This window comes from Pan troglodytes, chromosome 8 (assembly GCF_028858775.2).
Source record: "Pan troglodytes isolate AG18354 chromosome 8, NHGRI_mPanTro3-v2.0_pri, whole genome shotgun sequence".
Classification (NCBI taxonomy): Eukaryota; Metazoa; Chordata; class Mammalia; order Primates; family Hominidae; genus Pan; species Pan troglodytes.
This window is the reverse complement of record NC_072406.2, coordinates 78,816,894-78,841,573: the sequence shown is the minus strand read 5'-3', so window position 1 is coordinate 78,841,573 and position 24,680 is coordinate 78,816,894. Positions and strand designations below refer to the sequence as shown.

General features: G+C 35.6%; 1 protein-coding gene and 1 non-coding gene across 8 annotated transcripts in view; both read left to right on the top strand.

Moving 5' to 3' along the window:
- Positions 1–24,680, top strand: part of CTNNA3 (catenin alpha 3) — a 1,849,205-nt gene that overhangs the window by 1,136,416 nt on the left and 688,109 nt on the right. The gene's annotated exons all lie outside the window — the stretch shown is intronic.
- On the top strand, positions 5,425–5,526 carry LOC112204696 (small nucleolar RNA U13). Its single transcript, XR_002938363.1, has one exon. It is a non-coding gene; the product is annotated as a small nucleolar RNA U13 (small nucleolar RNA).

Below are 24,680 nucleotides of genomic sequence, written 5' to 3'. Positions count from 1 at the left end.
GAAACTGTGAAGGAAACTGCTTCTTTGGACTTAATGTTGATTAACAAGTAAGAACAAGCTGGAAAAGTGGGATCTAGAGGACCTGCAGCTGAGATCTCCCAACTGATGTCAATTTTCTATGAAACTCCAGAGGGAACAGAATACTGCAATGAGGTCTCTAAAGTAGTTGAATGAAATATACTCCCATCAACACTCTTTAAGTGTTTTCATCTCTGCACATTGTGAATAATGCTCAAGGTTATCACTTTTTAAAATGCCTTTTCAATCTGAAGAGGATTAAGTATCTCTCATTGGTTTTAATGTGTAATTTTCTGATTCCTAGTGAGAACATTCTTTTTGCAAATATTTATTGACTATTTGGCTTTCTAATTCGGTGACTTGCTTATATCGTTTTCCAATTTTCTGATTTTTGTTAGGTTGTCTTTTTTGTAATTAATTTGCTTAGGTTTGTTAAAAAATATCTCTGTTGCCCATGTCTTTTGAAATATTTTTTAAATAATTTTTCAGTCACAGAAGATTTGAAGAACTTTAAGGTAAACATATGATTTATCTTTTAATTATTTTAATATATAGTTATGGAGCACCTACTGTGTGTCCTGGTTTGTGGTTTTGTACCTCGTTAAGACATTCTATCAACAAATATGTCACATATTTCCCACATTATGTTGTTAAAAGAGTAAAGTATTATTATTCAACATACAGATGTTTATTCCCTCTGAAATATATTTTTATGTCTAACATGAGGTAGAGATCATTTCATTTAGTAGTGTTGACATTTGGGCCACCATCATATATTAAATAGTTGGTCCTTTCTCAATTGTTGTGACATTCTACCATTGTTTCACACACATCCCATAAGGACTTATAAATATTTCCATTGTCTAATATATATTTGTATACACATGTTCATATATACTTATAAACATAAATACACGTACACATGTACAAGTTTATATAAACATTATATTATGTTTGCACTTGGTAATTCACCAGTGTTTTTTTCGCATATGGCCATATGGACAACTTCTTTTTTTTTATTTTTTACTTTTTATGTTTTTATTATTATTATACTTTAAGTTTTAGGGTACATGTGCACAATGTGCAGGTTAGTTACATATGTATACATGTGCCATGCTGGTGTGCTGCACCCATTAACTCGTCATTTAGCATTAGGTATATCTCCTAATGCTATCCCTCCCCCCTCCCCCCACCCCACAACAGTCCCCAGAGTGTGATGTTCCCCTTCCTGTGTCCATGTGTTCTCATTGTTCAATTACCATCTATGAGTGAGAACATGCGGTGTTTGGTTTTTTGTCCTTGCGATAGTTTACTGAGAATGACGATTTCCAATTTCATCCATGTCCCTACAAAGGACATGAACTCATCATTTTTTATGGCTGCATAGTATTCCATGGTGTATATGTGCCACATTTTCTTAATCCAGTCTATCATTGTTGGACATTTGGGTTGGTTCCAAGTCTTTGCTATTGTGAATAGTGCCGCAATAAACATACGTGTGCATGTGTCTTTATAGCAGCATGATTTATAGTCCTTTGGGTATATACCCAGTAATGGGATGGCTGGGTCAAATGGTATTTCTAGTTCTAGATCCCTGAGGAATCACCACACTGACTTCCACAATGGTTGAACTAGTTTACAGTCCCACCAACAGTGTAAAAGTGTTCCTATTTCTCCACATCCTCTCCAGCACCTGTTGTTTCCTGACATTTTAATGATTGCCATTCTAACTGGTGTGAGATGGTAGCTCATTGTGGTTTTGATTTGCATTTCTCTGATGGCCAGTGATGATGAGCATTTTTTCATGTGTCTGTTGGCTGCATAAATGTCTTCTTTTGGGAAGTGTCTGTTCATATCCTTTGCCCACTTTTTGATGGGGTTGTTTGTTTTTTTCTTGTAAATTTGTTTGAGTTCATTGTAGATTCTGGATATTAGCCCTTTGTCAGATGAGTAGGTTGCGAAAATTTTCTCCCATTTTGTAGGTTGCCTGTTCACTCTGATGGTAGTTTCTTTTGCTGTGCAGAAGCTCTTTAGTTTAATTAGATCCCATTTGTCAATTTTGTCTTTTGTTGCCATTGCTTTTGGTGTTTTAGACATGAAGTCCTTGCCCATGCCTATGTCCTGAATAGTATTGCCTAGGTTTTCTTCTAGGGTTTTTATGGTTTTAGGTCTAACGTTTAAGTCTTTAATCCATCTTGAATTAATTTTTGTATAAGGTGTAAGGAAGGGATCCAGTTTCAGCTTTCTACCTATGGCTAGCGTGTTTTCCCAGCACCATTTATTAAAAGGGAATCCTTTCCCCATTTCTTGTTTTTCTCAGGTTTGTCAAAGATCAGATAGTTATAGATATGCGGCGTTATTTCTGAGGGCTCTGTTCTGTTCCATTGATCTATATCTCTGTTTTGGTACCAGTACCATGCTGTTTTGGTTACTGTAGCCTTGTAGTATAGTTTGAAGTCAGGTAGTGTGATGCCTCCAGCTTTGTTCTTTTGGCTTAGGATTGACTTGTTGATGTGGGCTCTTTTTTGGTTCCATATGAACTTTAAAGTAGTTTTTTCCAATTCTGTGAAGAAAGTCATTGGTAGCTTGATGGGGATGGCATTGAATCTATAAATTACCTTGGACAGTATGCCATTTTCACAATATTGATTCTTCCTATCCATGAGCATGAAATGTTCTTCCATTTGTTTGTATCCTCCTTTATTTCCTTGAGCAGTGGTTTGTAGTTCTCCTTGAAGAGGTCCTTCACGTCCCTTGTAAGTTGGATTCTTAAGTATTTTATTCTCTTTGAAGCAATTGTGAATGAGAGTTCACTCATGATTTGGCTCTCTGTTTGTCTGTTATTGGTGTATAAGAATGCTTGTGATTTTTGCACATTGATTTTGTATCCTGAGACTTTGCTGAAGTTGCTTATCAGCTTAAGGAGATTTTGGGCTGAGACAGTGGGGTTTTCTAGATATACAATCATGTCATCTGCAAACAGGGACAATTTGACTTCCTCTTTTCCTAACTGAATACCCTTTATTTCTTTCTCCTGCCTAATTGCCTTGGCCAGAACTTCCAACACTATGTTGAATAGGAGTGGTGAGAGAGGGCATCCCTGTCTTGTGCCAGTTTTCAAAGGGAATGCTTCCAGATTTTGCCCATTCAGTATGATATTGGCTGTGGGTTTGTCATAGATAGCTCTTATTATTTTGAGATACGTCCCATCAATACCTGATTTATTGAGAGTTTTTAGCATGAAGAGTTGTTGAATTTTGTCAAAGGCCTTTTCTGCATCTATTGAGATAATCATGTGGTTTTTGTCTTTTGTTCTGTTTATATGCTGGATTACATTTATTGATTTGCGTATATTGAACCAGCCTTGCATCCCAGGATGAAGCCCACTTGATCATGGTGGATAAGCTTTTTGATGTGCTGCTGGATTCAGTTTGGACAACTTTTATGTTCAATTTACGAGGACTCAGCTTAAATATCATCTCAGAGATCAATCTCCCTTCTCCCTAAATCACTCCTCCAGCTGTGACTTATTATGTTATCATATTTATTTTAGAGTCTATATCACAACCTGAAGTTATATTTTATATTAATTTGTTACCTTTATTATATATAACACACTCACACAGAAAGTTCATGAAGTCAATGATTTGATCTCCCTTATTCACTATTAATATCCCCTGTACGTAGCAGAAATAAAATATATATTGGATGTTCAATAAATATTTGTTCAGTGTATAAATCAGTGAGAAGGTTGCTAGAATGATAAATCATTCTATATTCATAGAGGGCAGGGATGATTTTGGCAACAACTTCTTGATATTTTTCTTAATATGGTGTGTCTTATTTTTAATAAGATAAAAAAAGACAGTATAATTACTTTGAGCTGTAACTGATAGAAAAAAATCCTTTACAGTGACTATTTTATGTATAGATACTGACCAAAGATGAGATCTGAATTCATAGGCTAGATTGATTTTAGAGTGAGTCAGTTAAGTCCTGGGTCAGGAGGAGCTAATAGGGTGGCCCTGAATTTCTATTTGTTAAGTACAATTGAATTCACGTAGGTTTCAGTGAATTGAGTTGTTCTAGTTCTTACTGTGTACAAAGGACCACAACTGTAAAGCTTTGCCCAGTTATAGGTATCACCCTTCAAAAAAGATTTGTCACTTGGAGCATATTTAGCAGAGATATTTGAAATAGTGACATGAGTTGAAACTATATCATATGAACACCTCAGAAAAGCAATAGGGAATTTTTAGCCAGGAAAAGACCTGGAGGAACACAATCACTCTCATTATATCTTTAAAGGACTATGATGTGAATGACTTGTTCTGAAGGGCCCCGAGAGGCAAAATACAACCTATGAGCAGATGTTAGAAGAATGCAAATTTTATCTCAATATAGAGATGAGTTTTTTTAACAGAGCTATCCTGACAGGAATTGGACTTTATTGAGAACACAGGATTTGGAGTTTCTCGACACTGCAGACATTTAACACAAGGAGAGTGACTAGTTGACCAAGGTATTTTGTGGGGGGCACAAACAAATCTTGGGTGAAAAGTGGGTCTAGAAGCCTTTTGAAACCCAATCCTGAGATCCTCTAATGGATCTGTCTGTTTTATGAAAGAGAGAAATGTGATCTGGATGATTGCTGGAGTACTTCAGGTGTGTGAACAGTTATACTCAACCTGGTGGAAGGATAAAGCCTTCTATAGGGCTTAATCCTTGCTCCACTTTAACAAGTGACTTGGAAGAATACTGAAAAAGTAAACATTTTATATTTGTGTAAGGCACAAAACTGAGAAAGGTAGAATGGTCTAATGTTTGAAAACTCATAAGCTGAAATTAAATAAGGGCAAATATAAAGTCAGGGCCTTAGCTTAAATACAACCTATTGCACGAGCATATAGTGAAACTATTGCACATCAAAAGCACATGGGTCATCAGGAGTTGAGAGGGACATTTGCTCTCTTGTTCAATGAATTTCAAACCTGGATCTATGAAAGCATTTTCATGGTCTATAGCAAAAGTAGCTCAGTGTAGTTAGCTTTTTTTCATATAGTGAAATTTATTCAACTTTTCATTCTCAGGTTTTATATTTACTACTTTATATTTATCAGAAATATTTGATTTATGAAATAATAAAGTAGATAATAGTTTTTTACATTTTTATTTTTGGCAAAAAATAATTTATCAATAAATAAAAAATATTTTTTTACTTTACTAATAAAAAAATAAAAATATACCCACCCTATGTCAGTTCCTTCTCCTTCCTGTGTCTCCTTCTTCTTTGAAAAATATTTGTGGCCTGAAAAGTCCAGAAAGTTAAAAGTACTAATTTAGGTGACTTAACAGTATAAGTCAGTAGTGTGATATGGGGACTGACTTACAGTGTTGAAATAATTGATCTTTTTGTAGTGTAAGTGTGATCATTGGATTTTCATGCTCATGTGTGATACGTGCCTCCTTCAAACCTTGTTATGACACTAGCACATTATTTGTATGACATGAAAAATAAAATAAAATGATTATGATACTTAGCTTGTGAAATAGAAGGAAATTTTCAATATACTTGGCACAGGAATGTCCACATCAAGAATTTCATGCTGAGTCCTGGGCCCATAGTTTAAAGGATAGGCAGAAAAAGAATAAGTTGTTTTAAGCCATAGTGAGCTGTCACCTCATTACTGGAAGTGTTTAAACAAAAGCAAAATAGGGTGTACCTTGACAAAAATATTGGAGAGAGAATTTCATTATTGAGAAGTAGAAGAATTAGATCCTCTTAAGTGTTCTTTCCATAAATAAGATTCACTAATTAACAAAAATCATGATGAAAACCTAGGGTATTTTCCCTGTGGTGAACACACATTCAATTAGGCAAACCCTCCTAAGTACTTAGATTTTCCAAAATCACAAGAGAGAAATGTGGTTCTAAAATATGTGGTTCTAAAATAAGTCAAGTTTTCCAATCACGGTCTAGTTTGAGTCACTATGTAGTATTGCTTTGTTATATCTATCTGTTGCTCTCACCAAGTAGTATCCAATAACCTGACAGGGCTAAAACAGCTTCCAGAGATACCTAATTTATTTTCAGTGATGTGGTTGGGTATAAAGAGATAATATTTTTATAAGTTGTTACTGAAAATCTGTAATTTCTAAAAGAGATATATATTGGGTGTGTTGATAAGTAGGGAAGAAAGTCAAGATTGCCCTAGAGAAGCATGTGAAATATAAAAAGAACAAAGTATTTGGGCTAGGGCATGCACTGGAGATCACTTGTATTCATATTTTAGCATGGAAAGCCATAAACTCCATGAGGATAGGAATTTTTGTTCCGCTGATATATCCTAAGAATAATGCTTGACACATAGTAGGTACTCAGTACATTTTTGCTGAGTGAATGACTATACCTCAATGACCTTTTTCAGATTATATTCATTGGCAGGTAAATGCTGGAAGCCATTACTATTCCCCTTCCTTCTTTGTTTTCTGGGAGTGTAGAAACTCCCAATTTCTAATCAAAATGATAAAAAGTCCCAGTATGACACTTTGTCTGTTGAAGTACAAGTCATGTGAAGTGACTGGCATTATCTCTCTCTGCATAGACAGGACTATTTTGTAAAAACAGCAACTTGTTCTGATTAAGTTATGATGTATTTAGCACACACTTCAGTAAGAGCATTAGACTATCTCTTTCAAATGGAAAGCTATGTGCTTATTTGTATGGGTTTTTTATTTGTTTTTCTGATAGAGAAGTTGTCATATCTGCGAACTGAAAGCACTTAATTTTCTAAGTATCAAGCTTTGGGAAGCAAATATATTCTCTTTCATCTACTGTTGATGATGATGATGGATGTTTTGTTTGCAACTAAACAATATAGGACCCAAATATTCAATGTAAAATGACCATATTCTTTAAGAATCATGTAAGAGCCATATCAGGCCTTTTATAATTTATGCCTAATTTATTTCTTTTCACTTCAGGGAATGGCACAAAATGCTCTTAAGACTTTGGAAACAAACAGTCGCGTCATAATGTAAAAAAGACTTAAATGAGGTGATTTTATTTTTAAAAAGCTTATAATAATTGAGTGGTGTATCCTCAAGAATGACTAGGGTGATTTCAAATGTAAGTTTAGTACCAGTTTCTTTCTAGTGATGGTGTGATCTATGTGGGGAGAGAGTGCGTGGGTGCAGCTATGAGCACAGCTACTAAGACTGGAAATAAATGTCTGTGCCTTTGTCGTATCACTGCTCTGTATCTTGTTCCAATTACACAGCCACTTTCTTCCACCTACTCCAAGGAACTCTTCATTCAACAAATACTTACGGACCACCTACTGGGAGCATCCATGAAGCTAGGGTGAGGCAGGGGCAGGGAGTGGGGATTTAGGGGGTACTCAATGGAGCAGTTCTAAGAAATAAGAATTTTAAGGCCTAAGTTTTATTAGAAGGAAAATCGGAGGTGGTGTGTCCTGGCAGAAGAAACAGAATTTGTGGAGGAGAAGTCATGCCCATCAAACTCAAGTGGGGAAGTGGGGTAAAAAATTAGATAATGACTTTAAAGTACATAGCCTAGAATTAGCATGGTTTCACATGCAGGCCAAGGCAAGAATCTCAGAATGAATTACAAACCAAAGTGTTTACAGCCTCATTTATAATCATGGTGTGTGCTGTGATATTAAGCACATTAACATAAAGGATCTGTGCTGGCCTGTAGAATGTTCTTCTAGTCATGGAGGAAAATAAAGATAGAGCCTTGCTGACATTAAGTTTATAATCAAAATTGAAAATTTATTATCCAGATAGAAAGGAAGTGGTGTTTGGGAGGAATTGGTGGAAATGGCATGAGAATTGGATTCATGTCAGGGGACACAGGGAGAGCCCACAGAAAAATGTCATTTTCCATGGGCCTTAAAGGAGAAGCAAGATTTGCACATTTGGGAAAATATGAAAAGGGCATTCTAGGCAACGGAGATGGAAAAACATGTAATAGAAATTGAAAAAAGTAAACAATTGAGTCTGTCTAAGCCATATTGTTTCTTTACAGGAGGCACCCTTGGATTTTGGGTGGAACAATTATTTGTTGTGTGATACAGTCACAGTGGTGGGGATCAACCTTTTCTGGGGAGGCCAGAAAGCTCAGAATCAGCACTAAGACACAACTTCCACCTACCCCAGTCCAGTCTTTCTAATAACCAAAAGTGCCTTCACACATTTCCATAAACCTCCCAGTAAAGTGATGTTGCCCCACTTAAGAACCAGTGGGAGGGCATAGTCTGTGGAAAGGTAAGTTGTAGCCCTTAGTGCCAAGTGAAGGGGTTTAGATCAGTTTCATAGATTTGGTTTAGTTACTACAGGTACTACAGGTTTTGAGTAGGAGAGTGACATCATCACAGCTGTGCTTTCGGAAGATTGATTTGAAAATTCTGTGTCAACTGAATGGGAAAAGGGAGAGGCATGACCTGCTAAAAGATAATTGAATATTACATGCAGAAGTCAGGATCTGAATAAGAGATGTAGGAATAAGAATTTTTAAGATGGGACAAATTGCAAATAGACAATATAAATTGATCAGAAACTGAAAACAAATTAGATGATTGTGATGATGGAGGTGAAAGGGAATGAATTTGAGGTTTATAGCCTAGTACCTGGGATAATAGTGGTTATATTAGAAGAAATTGGAAACAAAATTAAGAAAGGGACACTTTAGGACAGAAATGAATATATTTAAGTTACTACCAGAAGATCCAGGTTGAGATGATAGAAAATAAAACTACAAGAACTTGAGATGTCACCACTAGATTATGGTGACCATTCATATAGATGTGATGATTAGAACCATAAATGTGGGATGAGATTGCTAAAGAGCAAAATAAAAATAAAAGAATCAAAGACATAACCTTAAGAAAACACATCTGGGAGAGAAAAGGAGGAGGAACCTGAAAAAGAACAATGAGCAAAGTAAGAGGAAAGTCAGGGAAGTGTGGCTGGATGCCTAGCAAATGGGAGCATTTCAGCACAGTGATCAGCAAAGACAGATACTCCAGTGAAGTCCAGAGGGATGAGTACTGACAATTTGGAAATTAGGAAGTGAGCAGTCATCTTAACCAAAGAATAGTTTCAGCAGCATTGTGAGAAATGAGGAGAGGGCAGGGGCCAGAAGCTACATTCCTAGATTTTTCCCCCCTTAAATTGAAAAGTAAACCTAATTGTGGAAAAGAGAATCACTGGGAAGCTCCACCTTGCAGACTTTTTACCATAAAGTCCTACCATTCTTTTTACTATCAGTTATTTTTTTCTTTATTTGTGTGTTTATTAATTGGTATATCATAGTTATATATATTTTGGGGGTACATATGATATTTGGATACATAAACAATATGTAATAATCAAATCAGGGTAATTGGAATATCCAACACCTCAAATATTTATCCTTTTTTGTGTTGGAGACTCTACAATTCTTCACTTCTAGCTATTTGAAGCATATAATAAGTTATTGTCAATTACAATTTTCCTACTGTACTATCTAATACCTGAACTTACTTTTTCTATCTAACTATTTTTGTACCCATTAACCAACTTCTCTTCACTGCCCCTTATTCTCTTTCCGGCCTCTGGTAACCACCATTCTACCTCCATGAGATCCACAGTTTTAGTGAATAAGAACATGCAATATTTGTCTTTCTGTGCCTAGCTTATTTTACTTAACATAGTGACCTCCAGTTCAATCTGTATTGCTGCAAAAGACAGGATTTCATTTTTTTGTGGCTGAATAATATTCCATTTTATGTGTGCATGTATATACACACACATATGCCACTTTTTTTATTTATTCATCTGTTAATGAACACTTAGGTTCATTAACAAAATATGGATTTTGGCTATTGTGAACAGTGCTGCAATAAACATGGGAGTACAGATACCTCTTTAACATATTGATTTCCTTTCTTTGGGGCTATATACCCAGCATTGGGATTGCTGGATCATATGGTACTTCTATTTTTAGTTTTTTGAGAAACATCCATACAGTTTTCCATATTTACTGTATGACTTTATATTCCCACCAACAATGTATGAGCATTCCCCTTTCTCCACATCCTTGCTAGTGTTATTTTTTGTCCTTTTAATAATAGCTATTCGAACTGGCCTGAGATTGTATCTCATTGGGGTTTGATTTGAATTTCCTTGATGACTAGTTATGTTGAACATTCTTATGTCTTCTTTTGAGAAATGTTTATTCAGGTCTTTGGGACTTTTTTTTCCCCAACATGTCTAAATAAACTGTTATTGAAACACAGCCATGTGAGTTCCTTTATGTATTGTCTAGGGTTGCTTTCATACAACAAGGAAAGAGACCATCCACCTAACCTAAAATAGTTATTATCTGACCTTTTTAAAAAAACTTTTAAGTTCAGGGGTACATGTGCCGGTTTGTTATATAGGGTAAGCTCATGTCACGGGGCCTGAAGCGTTTGCTCCAGGACCATAGCCCCATGGGTATTTTTACACAAAAACTGGAGGCTATTCAAAAGATACACATGAAGTCTATTCCTGGAGATTATTTTGTCACCCAGGTATTAAGCCTAGTACCCATTAGTTATTTTCCCTAATCCTCTTCCTCCTCCCATCCTCTACTCTTCAGCAGGCACCAGTGTCTATTGTTTCCCTCTATGTGTCCATCTGTGTTCCTCATTTAGCTTCCACTTATAAGTAAGAACATGAAGTATTTGGCTTTCTGTTCCATGTTAGTTTGCTAAGAATAATGGCCTCCAGCTCCATCCATGTTACTGCAAAGGACATGATCTCAATCTTTTTTATGGCTGCAGAGTATTCCATGGTGTATATGTACCACATTTTCTTTATGCAGTCTGCCAATTGATGGACATGTGGGTTGATTCCTTGTCTTTGCTATGGTGAATAGTGCTGCAATGAACATACACATACATGTGTCTTTATGATAGAATGACTTATATTCCTTTGGATATATACCCAGCACTAGGATTGCTGGGTCAAATGGTATTTCTGAATTTAGGTCTTTGAGGATTCACCATGCTGTTTTCCACATGGTTGAAATAATTTACACTCCCACCAACAGTGTCTAAGTTGTTCCTTTTTCTCTGCAACCTTGCTAGCATCTGTTATTTTTTGACTTTTTAGTAATAGCCATTCTGACTGGTGTGAGATAGCATCTGATTGTGGTTTTGATTTGTATTTCTCTAATGATAGGTGATGTTGAGCGTTTTGCATATTTTTTTGGCCACATGTATGTCTTCTTTAGAAAAGTGTTCATGTACCTTGCCCACTTTTTAATGGGGTTGCTTTTTCTTTTCTTGTAAGCTTGTATAAGTTTCTTATACATACTAGATAATAGACCTTTGGCTGGGTGCGATGGCTGACAACTGTAATCCCAGCACTTTGGGAGGCTGAGGAGGGCAGATGGCTTGAGGTCAGGAGTTCAAGATCAGCCTGGCCAAAATGGTGAAACTTCATCTCTACTAAAAATACAAAAAAAATTTAGCCTGGCATGGTGGCACATACCTGTGGTCCCAGCTTCTTGGGAGGCTGAGGTGGGAGGATCACTTGAACCTGAGAGGTGGAGGTTACAGTGAGCTGAGATCACACCACTGCAGTCCAGCCTGGGCGACACAGTGAGACTCTGTCTCAAAAAAAGAAAAAAAAAGATAATAGACCTTTGTCAGATGCATAGTTTGCAGAATTTATCTCCCATTCTGTAAGTTTTCTGTTACACTCTGTTGAATGTTTCTTCTGTTGTGCGGAAGCTCTTTAGTTTAATTATATCCCAATTGTCAATTTTTTCTTTTGTTGTAATTGCTTTTAGTGTCTTTGTCATGAAATCTTTGCCCATTCCTGTGTCCAACATGGTATTGCCTAGGTTGTCTTCCAGGGTTTTTATTGGTTAGGGTTTTACATTTAAATGTTTAATCCATTTTGAATTAATTTTTGTATATGGTGTAAGGAAGGGGTCCAGTTTCAACCTTCTGCGTATGGCTAGCCAGTTATCTCAGCACCATTTATTGAACAGGGAATCATTTCCCATTGCTTGTTTTTTGTCAGTTTTTTTTTGAAGATCAGATGGTTGCAGGTGTGCAGCCTTATTTCTGGATACTGTATTCTATTCCATTGGTCTCTGTTTTTATTTTGGTGTGCTGTTTTGTTTACTGTAGTGCTGTAGCATAGTTTGAAGCTAGCAGCATGTTGCCTCCAGCTTTACTCTTTTTACATAGGATTGTCTTGGCTATTCGGGCTCTTTTTGTTCCATATGAATTTTAAAATAGTTTTTTTTATAGTTGTGTGAAGAGTGTCATTGGTAGTTTAATAGGAATAGCATTGAATCTATAAATTGCTTTTGGCAGTATGGTCATTTTAAGAATTTTGATTCTTCCTATTCATGAGCATGGGACGTTTCTCCATTTGTTTGTGTCATCTCTGATTTCTTTGAGCAGTGTTTTGTAATTCTTATTGTAGAGACCTTTCACCTCCCCGATTACCTGTATTCCCAGATATTTTATTCTTTCTGTGGCAATTGTGGATGGGATTGCATTTCTGATTTGGCTCTTGACTTGACTGTTGTTGATGTATAGGAATGGTAGTGATTTGTGTACATTAATTTTGTATCCTGAGACTTTGCTGAAGTTTTTTTATTAGCTTAAGTTTTTGAGCTGAGACTGTGGGATTTTCTAGATATAGGATCATGTCATCTGCAAACAGGAATAACTTAACTTTCCCTCTTCCTGTTTACATGCCCTTTATTTATTTCTCTTCCCTGATTGCTCTGGCCAGGACTTCCAATACTATGTTAGGTAAGGAATGGTGAGACAGAGCATCCTTATCTTGTGCTGGTTTTCAAGGAAGTGCTTCCAGCTTTTGCCCATTCAGTTTAATGTTGACTGTGTGTTTGTCATAGATGACTGTTATTATTTTGAAGTATGTTTTCTCAATACCTAGTTTATTGAGCATGTTTAACATAAAAGTGATACTGAATTTTATTGAAAGCCTTTTCTGCATCTATTGAGATAATCATGTGGTTTTTGTCTTTAGTTTGCTTATATGATAAATCACATGTATTGATTTGAATCAACCTTGCATCCCAGGCATGAAGCCTCCTTGATCATCATGCATTTGCTTTTTGATGTGCTGCTGGATTCAGTTTGCAGGTATTTTGTTGAGGATTTCTGCCTCAAAATTCATCAAAGACATTGGCCTGAAGTTTCTTTTCTTTCTTCCTTTTTTTTTTTTTTTTTTTTTTTTTTTTGGTTGTCTCTGCCTGGTTTTGGTTTCAGGATGATGGTAGCCTCATAGAATGAGTTAGAAGGAGTCCATTCTCCTCAATATTTTGGAATAGTTTCAGGAGGAATGATACAAGCTCTTCTTTGGACATCTGGTAAAATGAGGTCGTTAATCCATCTGATCCTGCATTTTCTTCGATTGGTGGGCTATTTATTACTGATTCAATTTCAGAGCTCATTATTAGTCTGTTCATGGATTCAGTTCCTTCGTGGCTCTGTCTTGGCAGGGTGTCTGTGTCCAGGAATTTATCCACATCTTTTATATTTGCTAGTTTATGTGCATAGAGGTGGTCATAGTGTTTTCTGATGATTATTTGTATTTCTGTGGGGTCAGCAGTAATATCCCCTTTGTCATTTTTAATTGTGTTTATTTGGATGTTCTCTCCTTTCTTCTTTGACAGTCTAGCTAGAGGTCTATCTAACTTATTAATTTTTTCAAAAAACCAACTCCTGGATTCGTTGATCTTTCGAATGCTTTTTGGTGTCTCAGTCTCCTTCAATTCAGCTCTAATTTGGACTGATTTGTTTCTTTTCTTCTGCTAGCTTTATGTTTGGTTTTCTGTTGGTTCCCTACTTCTTTTAGTTGTGATGTTAGGTTGTTGACTTGAGATCCTTCTAACTTTTTGATGTGGACATTTAGTGCTATAAATTGTCCTCTTAATACTGTCTTAGCTATGTCCCAGAGATGCTGGCGTGAGGTATCTTTGTTCTCATTAGTTTCAAAGAACTTGTTGATTTCTGCCTTAATTTCATTATTTACCCAAAAGCCATTTGGGAGTAGGTTATTCCTGTAATGAATTTCCATGTAATTATATGGTTTTGAGTGAATTTCTTAGGCTTGATTTCTAATTTGATTGTGATGTAGTTTGAGAGAGTGATTGTTATGATTTCAGTTACTTTGCATTTGCTGAGGAGTGTGTTATGTCTGATTGTATGATTTATTTCAGGGTATGTGCCATGTGGTGATGAGAAGAATGTATTCTCTCTTGCTTTTAGTGGAGAGTTCTGTAGATGTCTCTCAGGTCCATTTGATCCAGTGCTGAGTTCAGGTCCTGAAAATCTTTGTTAATTTTCTGCCTCAATGATCTAATACTGTCAGTGAGGTATTGAAGTCTCCCAGTATTATTGTGTGGGAGCCTAAGATTCTGAAGGTCTCAGAGAACTTGCTTTTGTGAATCTGGACGCCTCTGTGTTGGGTGCATATATATTCAGGATAGTGAGGTCTTCTTGTTGTATTTAACCCTTTACTGTTATATAATGTCCTTCTTTGTCTTTTTTGATCTTTGGTTTAAAGTCTGTTTTATCTGAAATTAGGATTGCAACCTCCCTTTTTCTGTTTTGCATTTGTTTGGTAAATTTTTCTCCATTCCTTTATTTTGAGCCTATGGGTGTCATTGCATGTGAAATCAGTCTTGGTTCTTTATTCAGCTTGCCGCTCTGTGTTTAATTGGGGCATTTAGCCCATTTACATTTAAGGTTAGTATTGGTATGTGTGGATTCGATCCTGTCATCATGATGTTAGGTGGTTAGCATGCAAACTTGTTTGTGTGGTTGCTTTATAGTGTCACTGGTCTGTATATTTAAGTGTGTTTTTGTAGTGGCTGGTAACAGTCTTTCCACATTTAGTGCTTCCTTCAGAAGCTCTTGTAAGGCAGATCTGGTGGCAACACATTCCATCAGTATTCGCTTGTGTGAAAAGGATCTTATTTCTACCTCAATTATGAAGCTTAGTTTGGCTGGATACGAAACTCTGGGTTGAGATTTCCTTTCTATAAGAATGTCGAATACTGGCCCCCAGTCTCTTCTGGCTTGTAGGGTTTCTGCTGAAAGGTCCACTGTTAGTCTGATGGGCTTCCCTTTGTAGGTTACCTGGCCTTTCTCTCTAGCAGCTTTAACATTTTTTCTTTCATTTTGACCTTGAGGAATCTGATGATTGTATGTCTTGGAGTGATCTTCTTGTGAAGTATCTTACTGGGGTTCTTTGCATTTCCTGAATTTGAATGTTGGCCTCTCTAGCTAGGTTGGAGAAGTTCTCATGGATGATATCCTGAAATATGTTTTCTAAGTTGCTTATACTCTTTCTGTCTCTTTCAGGGACACCAATGAGTCACAGATTTTGTTTCTTTACATAATCTCATATTTATCTTAGGTTTTATTAATTCCTTTTCATTCTTTTTTCTCTATTCTTTTCTGACTGTCTTATTTTAGAAAGCCAGTCTTCAGCCTCTGAGATTCTTTCCTCAACTTGGTCTATTCTACGATTAATGCTTGTGATGGCATTATGAAATTCTTGTAGTGTGTTTTTCAGCTCTATCATGTTGCTTACATTCTTTTCTATACTGGCTATTTTGTCTGTCTGTTTCTGTTGTTTTATTCTGATTCTTAGCTTCCTTGGATTAGGCTTCAATGTACTCCTGCATCTTAATTATCTTTGTTCCTATCCATATTCTGAATTCTACTTCTGTCATTTCCGCCATCTCAGCCCAGTTCAGAACCCCTGCTGGAGAGGTGATGCGGTCATTTTTAGGACAAAAGGCACTTTGGCTTTTTGAGTTGTTGGAGTTCTTGTGTTGGTTGTTTCTCATCTTTGTGGACTAATGTTTCTTCAGTCATTGAAGTTGTTGACCTTTGGATTTTTTTTTTCTTTTATCCTATTTGATGACCCTGAGGGTTTGATTATGCTATGAAGTGAATTCTGCCAACTGGCTTTGTTTCTGGAAGATTTTAGGGAGTGAACACTTAGCTCTCAGCTCCTGTACTGGGTGCTGTAACTCTGGGGGAGTAGTATGGTGACCTGAGAGTGTTCTTTGGTTCTTTGAGGTTAGAAATCTGCCACACTAGGGGGCCGAGGTACTCCCAGAATGCTGGTCAGTACTCTCTGATGGGTGGTGTCAGCCAAAGCATTTCGTAGTATGGTGACAGCAGGATCTGTCTTCATTCGCGTATGTCAGCAGCAGTGGCAGCCACAGCATGGCAGGGTGCACGCTCATCGGCTGCAGCAGGGTGCTAATGGGTATCAGCGTACCTGCCTCCATGCGGACATTCACCACAGCGGTGGAGGCAGCATGAGTCAGGGGAACGGGGGACCCCTGCTGGCGAATGTGCATGCAGTCACACTGGTGGTGGTGTTAGCATGGGGGTTATTGCTCATTTTTTAATTGGATTTTTTGTTTTTGTTTTTGTTCTTTGTTTTTGCTACTGAGCTGCTTGAGTTCCTTATATGTTCTGGTTATTAATCCCTTGTTGGATGGATAGTTTTTAAATAATTTTCTGCCATTCTGTAGGTTGTCGCTTTACTTTGTTAATTGTTTTCTTTGCTATGCAGTAGCTTTTTTAACTTGATATGATCCCATTGGTCTATTTTTGCTTTTTTCACCTTTGCTTTTGAGGTCTTACCTAAAAAAATCTTTGCCCAGACCAGTGTCCTATACTGTTTTCCAAATATTGTCTTCTAGAAGCTTCATAGTTTCAGATCTTATGTTTATGTTTTTAATAGAATTTTATTTGATTTTTGTATATGGTGAAAGATGGGAATCTACTCTTATTCTTCTGCATATGAATATACAATATTCTCAGCACCATTTATTAAAGAGACTGTCTTTCCCTGATGTATGCTTTTGGCACTCTTGTCAAAAATCAGTTGGCTGTAATAGTGTGGGTTTATTTCTGTATTCTCTATTCTGTTCCATTGTTCTATATGCCTTTTTTCATGCTAGTACCATACTGTTTTAGTTACTATAGCTTTGTAGTACAATTGAAAACCATGTAGTATGATGTCGAGCTTTGCATTTTTTACTGAGGATTGCTTTAACTATTCAGTCTTTTGTGTCCATACACATTTTAGGATTTTTTTGTAATTACCTGAAGAATATCATTAATATTTGATAAGGATTCTATTGAATCTGTAGATCACTTTAGGTAGTAGACACATTTTGACAATATTAATTCTTCAAATCCATGAGCATAGAATATGTTTCCATTTTTTTGTGTCCTCTTCAATTTATTTCATCAGTGTTTTACAGTTTTCTTTGCAAAGACCTTTTACTTCTTCATTAAATTTATTCTTATGTGTGATATATATTTTTAGCTATTGTAAATGTTACTGCTTTCTTGTTTTTTTATTTTCAGATTGATCACTGTTAGTTTGCAGACACACTATTAATTTTTATGTCTTGGTTTTGTATCCTGCAGCTTTGCTAAATTTATTGATCTATTCCAAGAATTTTTTGGTATAATAGGCCTTTCTAAATATAAAATCACGCTATATACAAACGAGGATAATTAGACTTTCTTCCTTTTTAATTTGGATGCCCTTTCTTTGTTCCTTTTGCCTAGTTGCCGTGACTAGAACTTCCAGTACTATGTTGGATAAAATTGGCAAAAGTGGGCATCGTAGACTTGTTCCAGGTCTTAGTGAAAAGGCTTAGAGTTTTCCCCATTCACTATGATTGCTATAGGTTTGTCACATATGGCCTTTATTGTGTTGAGGTATATTTCTTCTATGCAAAATTTGTTGAAGATTTTTATCATAAAGGGATATGGAATTTTATCAAAAGCTTTTTCAGTATCTATTGAAAGGATCATAGGGTTTTTGTCCTTGATTCTGTTGATATGCTGTATCACATTTTTTGATTTGCACATGTTAAAAGATTCTTGCATCCCTGGGATGAATCCTACTTGGTCATGGTGAATGATCTTTTTAATGTATTACTGATTTTTGTTTGCTAATATTTTGTTGAAAATTTTTGCATCTATGTGTGTCAGATATATTGGTCTGTGGTTTCCTTTTTTGTTGAGTCTGTCTGGTGTTGGTATCAGGGTAATTTTTCAATATTGCCTTTTGTCTTCAGAATCTACATAGTGCAGTAGGCTTTTAAGCAATTCTAGCAGCATTTTCTAAAGTATGTTTTTATATAGTGAACCCAAGCTTGTGGAGCTAAATATTAGTATGAGCTTTCACTGATTATTAATCAGTAAGTAAATAAGATATCCTGGACTTGTAGGTGGTTCACACTTAGATTAACCTTAAATACATAAACAGTTTTTTAAAAAAAAGCTTTAAAACTTAAGATATTTTTATGTAATTCAGAAGGTAATGTTAGTGCTGAAAAATATTTTGTTCATAACATTATTTTTAAATGTCATTTTAAATGTGAGGCTGAAATGAAATGTCATTTGTAGTAGGATGTTTAACCAAATGGAGAATGTCTGACTATTTCTTCCCAGAACCTTGTCTTGAGGGTTAATATGAAAATTACCCATGCCCATAGATCCTAAGAACTTCTATACCCAGTCATGACAAGTTTTCCAACCAAAAGACCTTATACAAATCTAAGCAATCATTCATCCTCTTCCTTGTACTACAATCAAGATTACAAATTATAGTTCTATAACTGAAAGTCTCTGCACTCTCATTTTATGTGTCATAACTGACAATGCTAGTGTCCCCTACATCCTAATTTAGATTTAGAGAAGTTTTCTGTATTTCTTTTCAAGAAGAGAGTATTCTAATTTCATATCTACACTGAACCTAAAAGTTTAGGACTGGCAGTTCACTCCAGGTTTCTTGGAGTATATAAGCTGGTTGGGGCAACGATCTGGGAAAGGTAGTGTTAAAAAGCAATGAAACAGACTTAAGCATGAATGTCACTAAGTCTATTATATGTACACCAATAGTCATTATTTTTTCATCCTATACTTTCTATTTTTTTCTGTTCTAAGGCTGCGTTTGTTAGCAATATTCTATAAAATAAGATCTGTCATTTTGGATTACCCAAGGAGAATGGGACAAGGGTAATTTAAAACAATCTAAGCAGTCCTCCCATTACAGATGGTTAGTATAACAGACAGTGTGCAGAAACTTGGTCTAGGGAGCTGAAACAGAACTACATTGAGATCCAGAAGCTATAAGGTAATTGCTCCATAGAAAGAATGAACTGGTTTTGGAGAACTTGAGAGTCAAATGTTGTTTCTAGTAATTAGCAAGCTATCAATATGATGTTGCATAGTTTATTATTTTAAAAATAACTTTAATCTCTGTCATGCTTATGCAGAAATAAAATAACTGTACTTATAGCACAATAAAATTCTACTTTTTGCCTAATGGAGGGCAACATGAGTTAGATATCTTACAAAATAAACTACTTTTTTTTCAATTTCTCAATTTCTGCTCGTCAAATGCTAAATTAAAATCATGAATCTGCTTTTGAACATGTAGTTACCTTCTGGGCATGCTATGGTTGTGCGTTTGGTAAGAAAGTTTATAAAGGAAAAGATGACCTCTTCTCATGCATCTGAGATCTGGCAGGTACTTTCCTAGAGCTACCATATTTAATTCTTGCAATGGTCTTGTGACATACACATTACTGGGCTCATTCTATTATAAAGAAGAAGAAATTCAGAGATTTTAGGTAACTACTCCAAAGTTAAAGAATAAAAAAAAATGCTTTAGGATTTGAACACTAATAATTTTCTTGGTTTTAGAATTATTTCATCAGAGTTTAATTTACTCATAATTGTGTAATTCTCCAAAGAACATAGACTTTTCTACTACCCCTTGCTGTAAAAGACGTGATAAAGAAAATATCCCAGGAATCTTACTTTTCAACATTTAAGTCTGCAATGCTTTTGACTGTCATATATTTAGGGCTTGCTATTTCATAATTGAAGGCCTTAGCTCCATTAGAAATGATGCCAATATTACTTGACATTTATGTATCACTTTATTATTAAAACAGGCTTTACAATTTCTGTATCATACTTGGTAAGATTTGATACCAAGAGAGATTTTGGGGGTTCTGTAAGATTACACAGCAAAGAGGGGGAGGAAGTTAAAATACAGTTCTTGCCAAATCATTTAACATCCTTATTTACTTAACAGGAACTCCCTCAGGTAAAAAATGATGGATCAGTGTGTTATGCAATTTTGGCATAATATTTTCAAAAATCTAGTAGTCAAAGCTTTTGACTAAAAATTAAAAGGCTGATTTTTATGGGTGGTGTTTGGGTATAAAAGTGTATATTTCAAGGTATTAGAGCAATATATGGTCCCTTGAACACGCACATGAGTGATACTGGAAAAAACAATTTGACTGAATTTTAAAAATTACATTATTTCAAGGTATATGTTCTTATTTTCTTTAAAATAATATTTTGTATTAAAACTTTCTGCTTAGGATCCAGGGCAATATACCTAATTTTAAAATAATTTACTATCATGAAAAACCATTTTTCTGAATATCGGATCTTTAATCAGTTAAATAAATTATATAACTTAATGTGTTCCTCTTTAGGTTGTTATTATAGGTGAGTTCAAAATAAATTTGAGGTTCTATCTCAGCAACTGTGTTAGCCAGGTTGTTAAATATGCTTCTTTTGTCTACTTTGTTTTTTATTATTTATTTCCATATCAACAATGACTTTGTAGTATCTTAAGTCATTTTTCTAATCTGGCAAGTTATTAGCTAAAAATGAATAATTGAATAAGAAGTGAACATTTCCCAAAGACTTTAGCTCTAGGTAACATAGTGACCTAAGAGAATGTACACTTACTCTGTCTCACATATAGGTGCTATTGAATATTTTTGGTGATGATGTTGAAGATATTTGAATTATGTTGGTGGTAAGTGGAGGCCAGAGAGTTACTTAATATGCGGACTGGCATGGTGTAAGCCTGGAAGGAACTGTGGTGAACAGTTTCTTTGCTTATGGTGCAGTTTCTTTTGAAGGACTTAAAGCAAACACTGGAACTCATTTCCTAATACACTTTGAGGTCACTCATTCCCACCCAATTAAAAAAAAAGTAGAAGAAGAAAAGAAAAACACCTGTAATGAGTTTTCAGAGGCTTATATGGTGTTACTGTATTTTTTTCAGAATGTATTGTTGTGTAACAAGAAATATTTCATGGGTAATCCAAAGTATAGGAGTTCTGGGATAGAAAAGCAAACTCTAGCATGGGGGCAGCCTAGGAGAAATGGGCCAAAAATTGAAGGGAATAGTACAGCCGTGACTGCAAAACTGCCTGTCAGCATTTCAGAAATAATTCATGGTTTTTCTCTTGAGCGAATACTTAAGTTTATGGCCTGTGCCTATGAACCAAGCTTTGTGGATGCTAATAAAGAGTTGACAGCTATCTTTCCATTGAAGTCTTTGCCTCTCTGAGTGGAATATACTGTCAACTGTCAATAAATAATAATCATTATTTCAGTTTCTGCCAGATGCTGCCTAGAAATCATGGAATTCAAAGGCAAATATTTGAAAGCCTGAACAAAAGTATGATTTCAGTCATTTGTTGCAGTTCTTTGTAGCTTTCTCAAGCTTTTATAACAAATGTGTATATGCAAGGGTTTATTTCTGGGGTCTCTAATCTATTCCATTGGTCTATGTGTCTGTTTTTATGCCAGTACCATATTGTTTTGATTACTATACCTTTGTGATATAATTTCAAAATCAGGGAGTGTGATGCCTCTAGATTTGTTCTTCCTGCTGAAAATTGCTTTGGTTATTTGGTGTATTTTGTGGTTCCATATGACTTACAATTTTTTTCTCTTTCTGTAAAAAATGCCACTGGGATTCTGATAAAGATTGCAGTGAATTTATAGATCACTTAGGATAGTACAAACATTTCAACAATATTAATTCTTCCAATCATTGAACACAGATATCCCTCCATTTCTTTATATCTTATTAAATTTCTTTCATCAATTTTTTCTAGTTTTTAGTATCCAGATCTTTCATCTTTCCAGTTAGATTTATTCCTAAGTATTTTGTTCTTTATGTAGCTATTGTAAATATAATTATTCTCTTGATTTGTAGTTCATCATTAGTGTATAGATACTCAACTGATTCTTTATATGTTTTGAATCCTGCAACTTTACTGAATTTGCGTATTAGTTCTAACAGTTTTTGGTGGAGTTTTTCTGGTTTTCTATATATAAGACCATGTTGTCTACAAACAAGAACAATTTGACTTCCTCATTTCCAATTTGGATGCCAATTATTTCTTTCCTTTGTCTAATTGCTCTGGGTAAGACTTCCAGTACAATGTTGGATAGAACTGATGAGAATGGGCATCCTTGTCTTATTCCTGATCTTAGAGTAAAAGCTTTCAAATTTTCATCATTGAGTGTGATGTTAGCTGTGGATTTGTCATAAATGGACTTTACTGTGTTGAGGTATATTCCTTCTATACCTAGTTTGTCGAGAGTTTTTATCAAAAAAGAATGTCAAATATTATCAAATGCTTTTTTCTTCATCTATTGAGATGTTATGTTTTTTTGTCCTTCATTTTGTAAATGCAATATATTACATTTACAGATTTATGTATTCTTGAATTCCTGGGATAAATCCCACTTCTTCATGTTGAATGTTCCTTTTAATGTGCTATTAAATTTGGTTTGCTAGTAATTTTTGAGGATTTTTGCATCTACATTTATCAGGGATATTGGCCTCTGATTTTCTTTTCTAACGGTGTCTAATAGTGGTGTAATAGTGTTTAATACTTTCATATATTTAATGTTGCTAATTAACCTTCTTTTGTTTCAAATAAAATATTAAATAACTCCCATTTCTTGTAAGGTAGGTCTAATGGTGGTGAAGTTTCTCAGATTTTGCTTTTCCGGAAAAGTCTTTATCTTTTATTTCTTGGAAGGACAGCTTTTCCAAGTAAAGTATCATTGATTGACAGATTTTTTTGTCTTTCAGTACGTGGAGTATATCATCCGTACTCTCCTGTGCCTGCAAGTTTTCTGCACAAAAACCAACTGATAATCTCATGAGGGTTCCTTTGTATGTGACAAGTTGTTTTTCTCTTTCTGTGTTCAGAGTTTCTTGTAACTGATTTTTATTATTTATTTGTTATTTTTAAAATTTTTAATAAATATATATATATGTATGAAATAAAATGCCATGTTGACCAGGCTGACCTTTAACTCCTGGGCTCAAGTGATCCTCCTGCCTCAGCCTACCAAAGTGCTGAGATTACAGACATGGGTGTCATTCAATTTTAATAATATGATTATAATGTGTCCCACTGAATAATATGATTATAATGTGTCCCAGTGAAGGCTTTTTTTATGAATCCTTTGGGCTTCATAGATCTGGTGTTCATTTTACTCCCAAGATTGGAAAGACTTCTGTTATGATTTCTTTAAATATGCTTTCTGCCTTTTTCTCTGCTGCTTATAGGGCTCCCATAATGCAGCTATTAGTTTGCTTGATGGAATCCCATAATTCCCATAGGCTTTCTTCATTCTTTTTCCTTTATTTCTGTGACTGGAGAATTTTAAATGATCTGTCTTTGAATTCACTGGTTCTTTTTTCTGCTTGAGTCTGCTATTGAAGCTTACTATTATATTTTTTCATTTCATTAATTTTATTCTTCTGCTGAATTTGTCTTGTTCTTTTTTATTAATATGTTTCCATCTTTTTGTTGAACTTCTCATTTTGTTCATGTGTTGTTTTCTTGATTTTATTTAGGTATCTGTGTTCTCCGGTGGTTCACTGTGCTTTTTTAAAACAATTATTTTGAATTCTTTGTTAGACAATTGTTAGATGTCTATTTCCTTGGGATTAGTCACTGGAACTTTATTTTGTTCCTTTGGTGGTGTTGCGTTTCTTTGACTCTTTGTGTTTCTTGAAGCTGTTTGATGGTGTCTTCACATTTGAAGAAGGAGTCATCTCCTTCAGTGTTTACTGCCTGACATTGGGAAAGAAAAACCTTGACCAGTCAGCCCCGTTGGAGATTTTGGGGGTCTTTCAGACCTTTTTGTATGTAGAGGCACCCACTCTATTTCTCTTTTCTCTTCAAAGAGGTATTTAGATTTTGTATATTCTCTTGATCATGCAAAGCCAGGCTTGTTGCTAACAGACTCTCACTTATTTTCCTTAAGACAGTGTCCTGAATTGTTTAATATAGTATGACTCCTCCCAATCCAGCAGAGTCAAGCCAGCTGCTGGTATTTGCTTGCCATCTTTGGGAGCTTGCACATGCTGTCTTGCAAAGGCTCGATGTTTTGTCTGTGGGTGAGCATAGGGTACCATATGTAGTAGACAGCAGGGCTCTAACCATTTTAGTTGAGGGGCATGGAATCCTGGGAATACATATCAGTTAGTTGGGGGAGTCCACAGGGGTCGTGGGTAGAGATCCTAGTGGAGACCATCATGAACCAGCCAGTGGGATTTATGGCCAGTTGTTGAGATATTCATACAGGCTGCCACGGCCCCTACCCCCTTTCCCTGTTCCTAGTGTCCCCAAGATTATTTCATTTTGCTAATCCCCTTAGTATTCTGGGTGGGATGAGACAGAAGTGGGTCTCCTTGGAAGGAAGGAAGCTGCTCCCACTTTTCTTCAT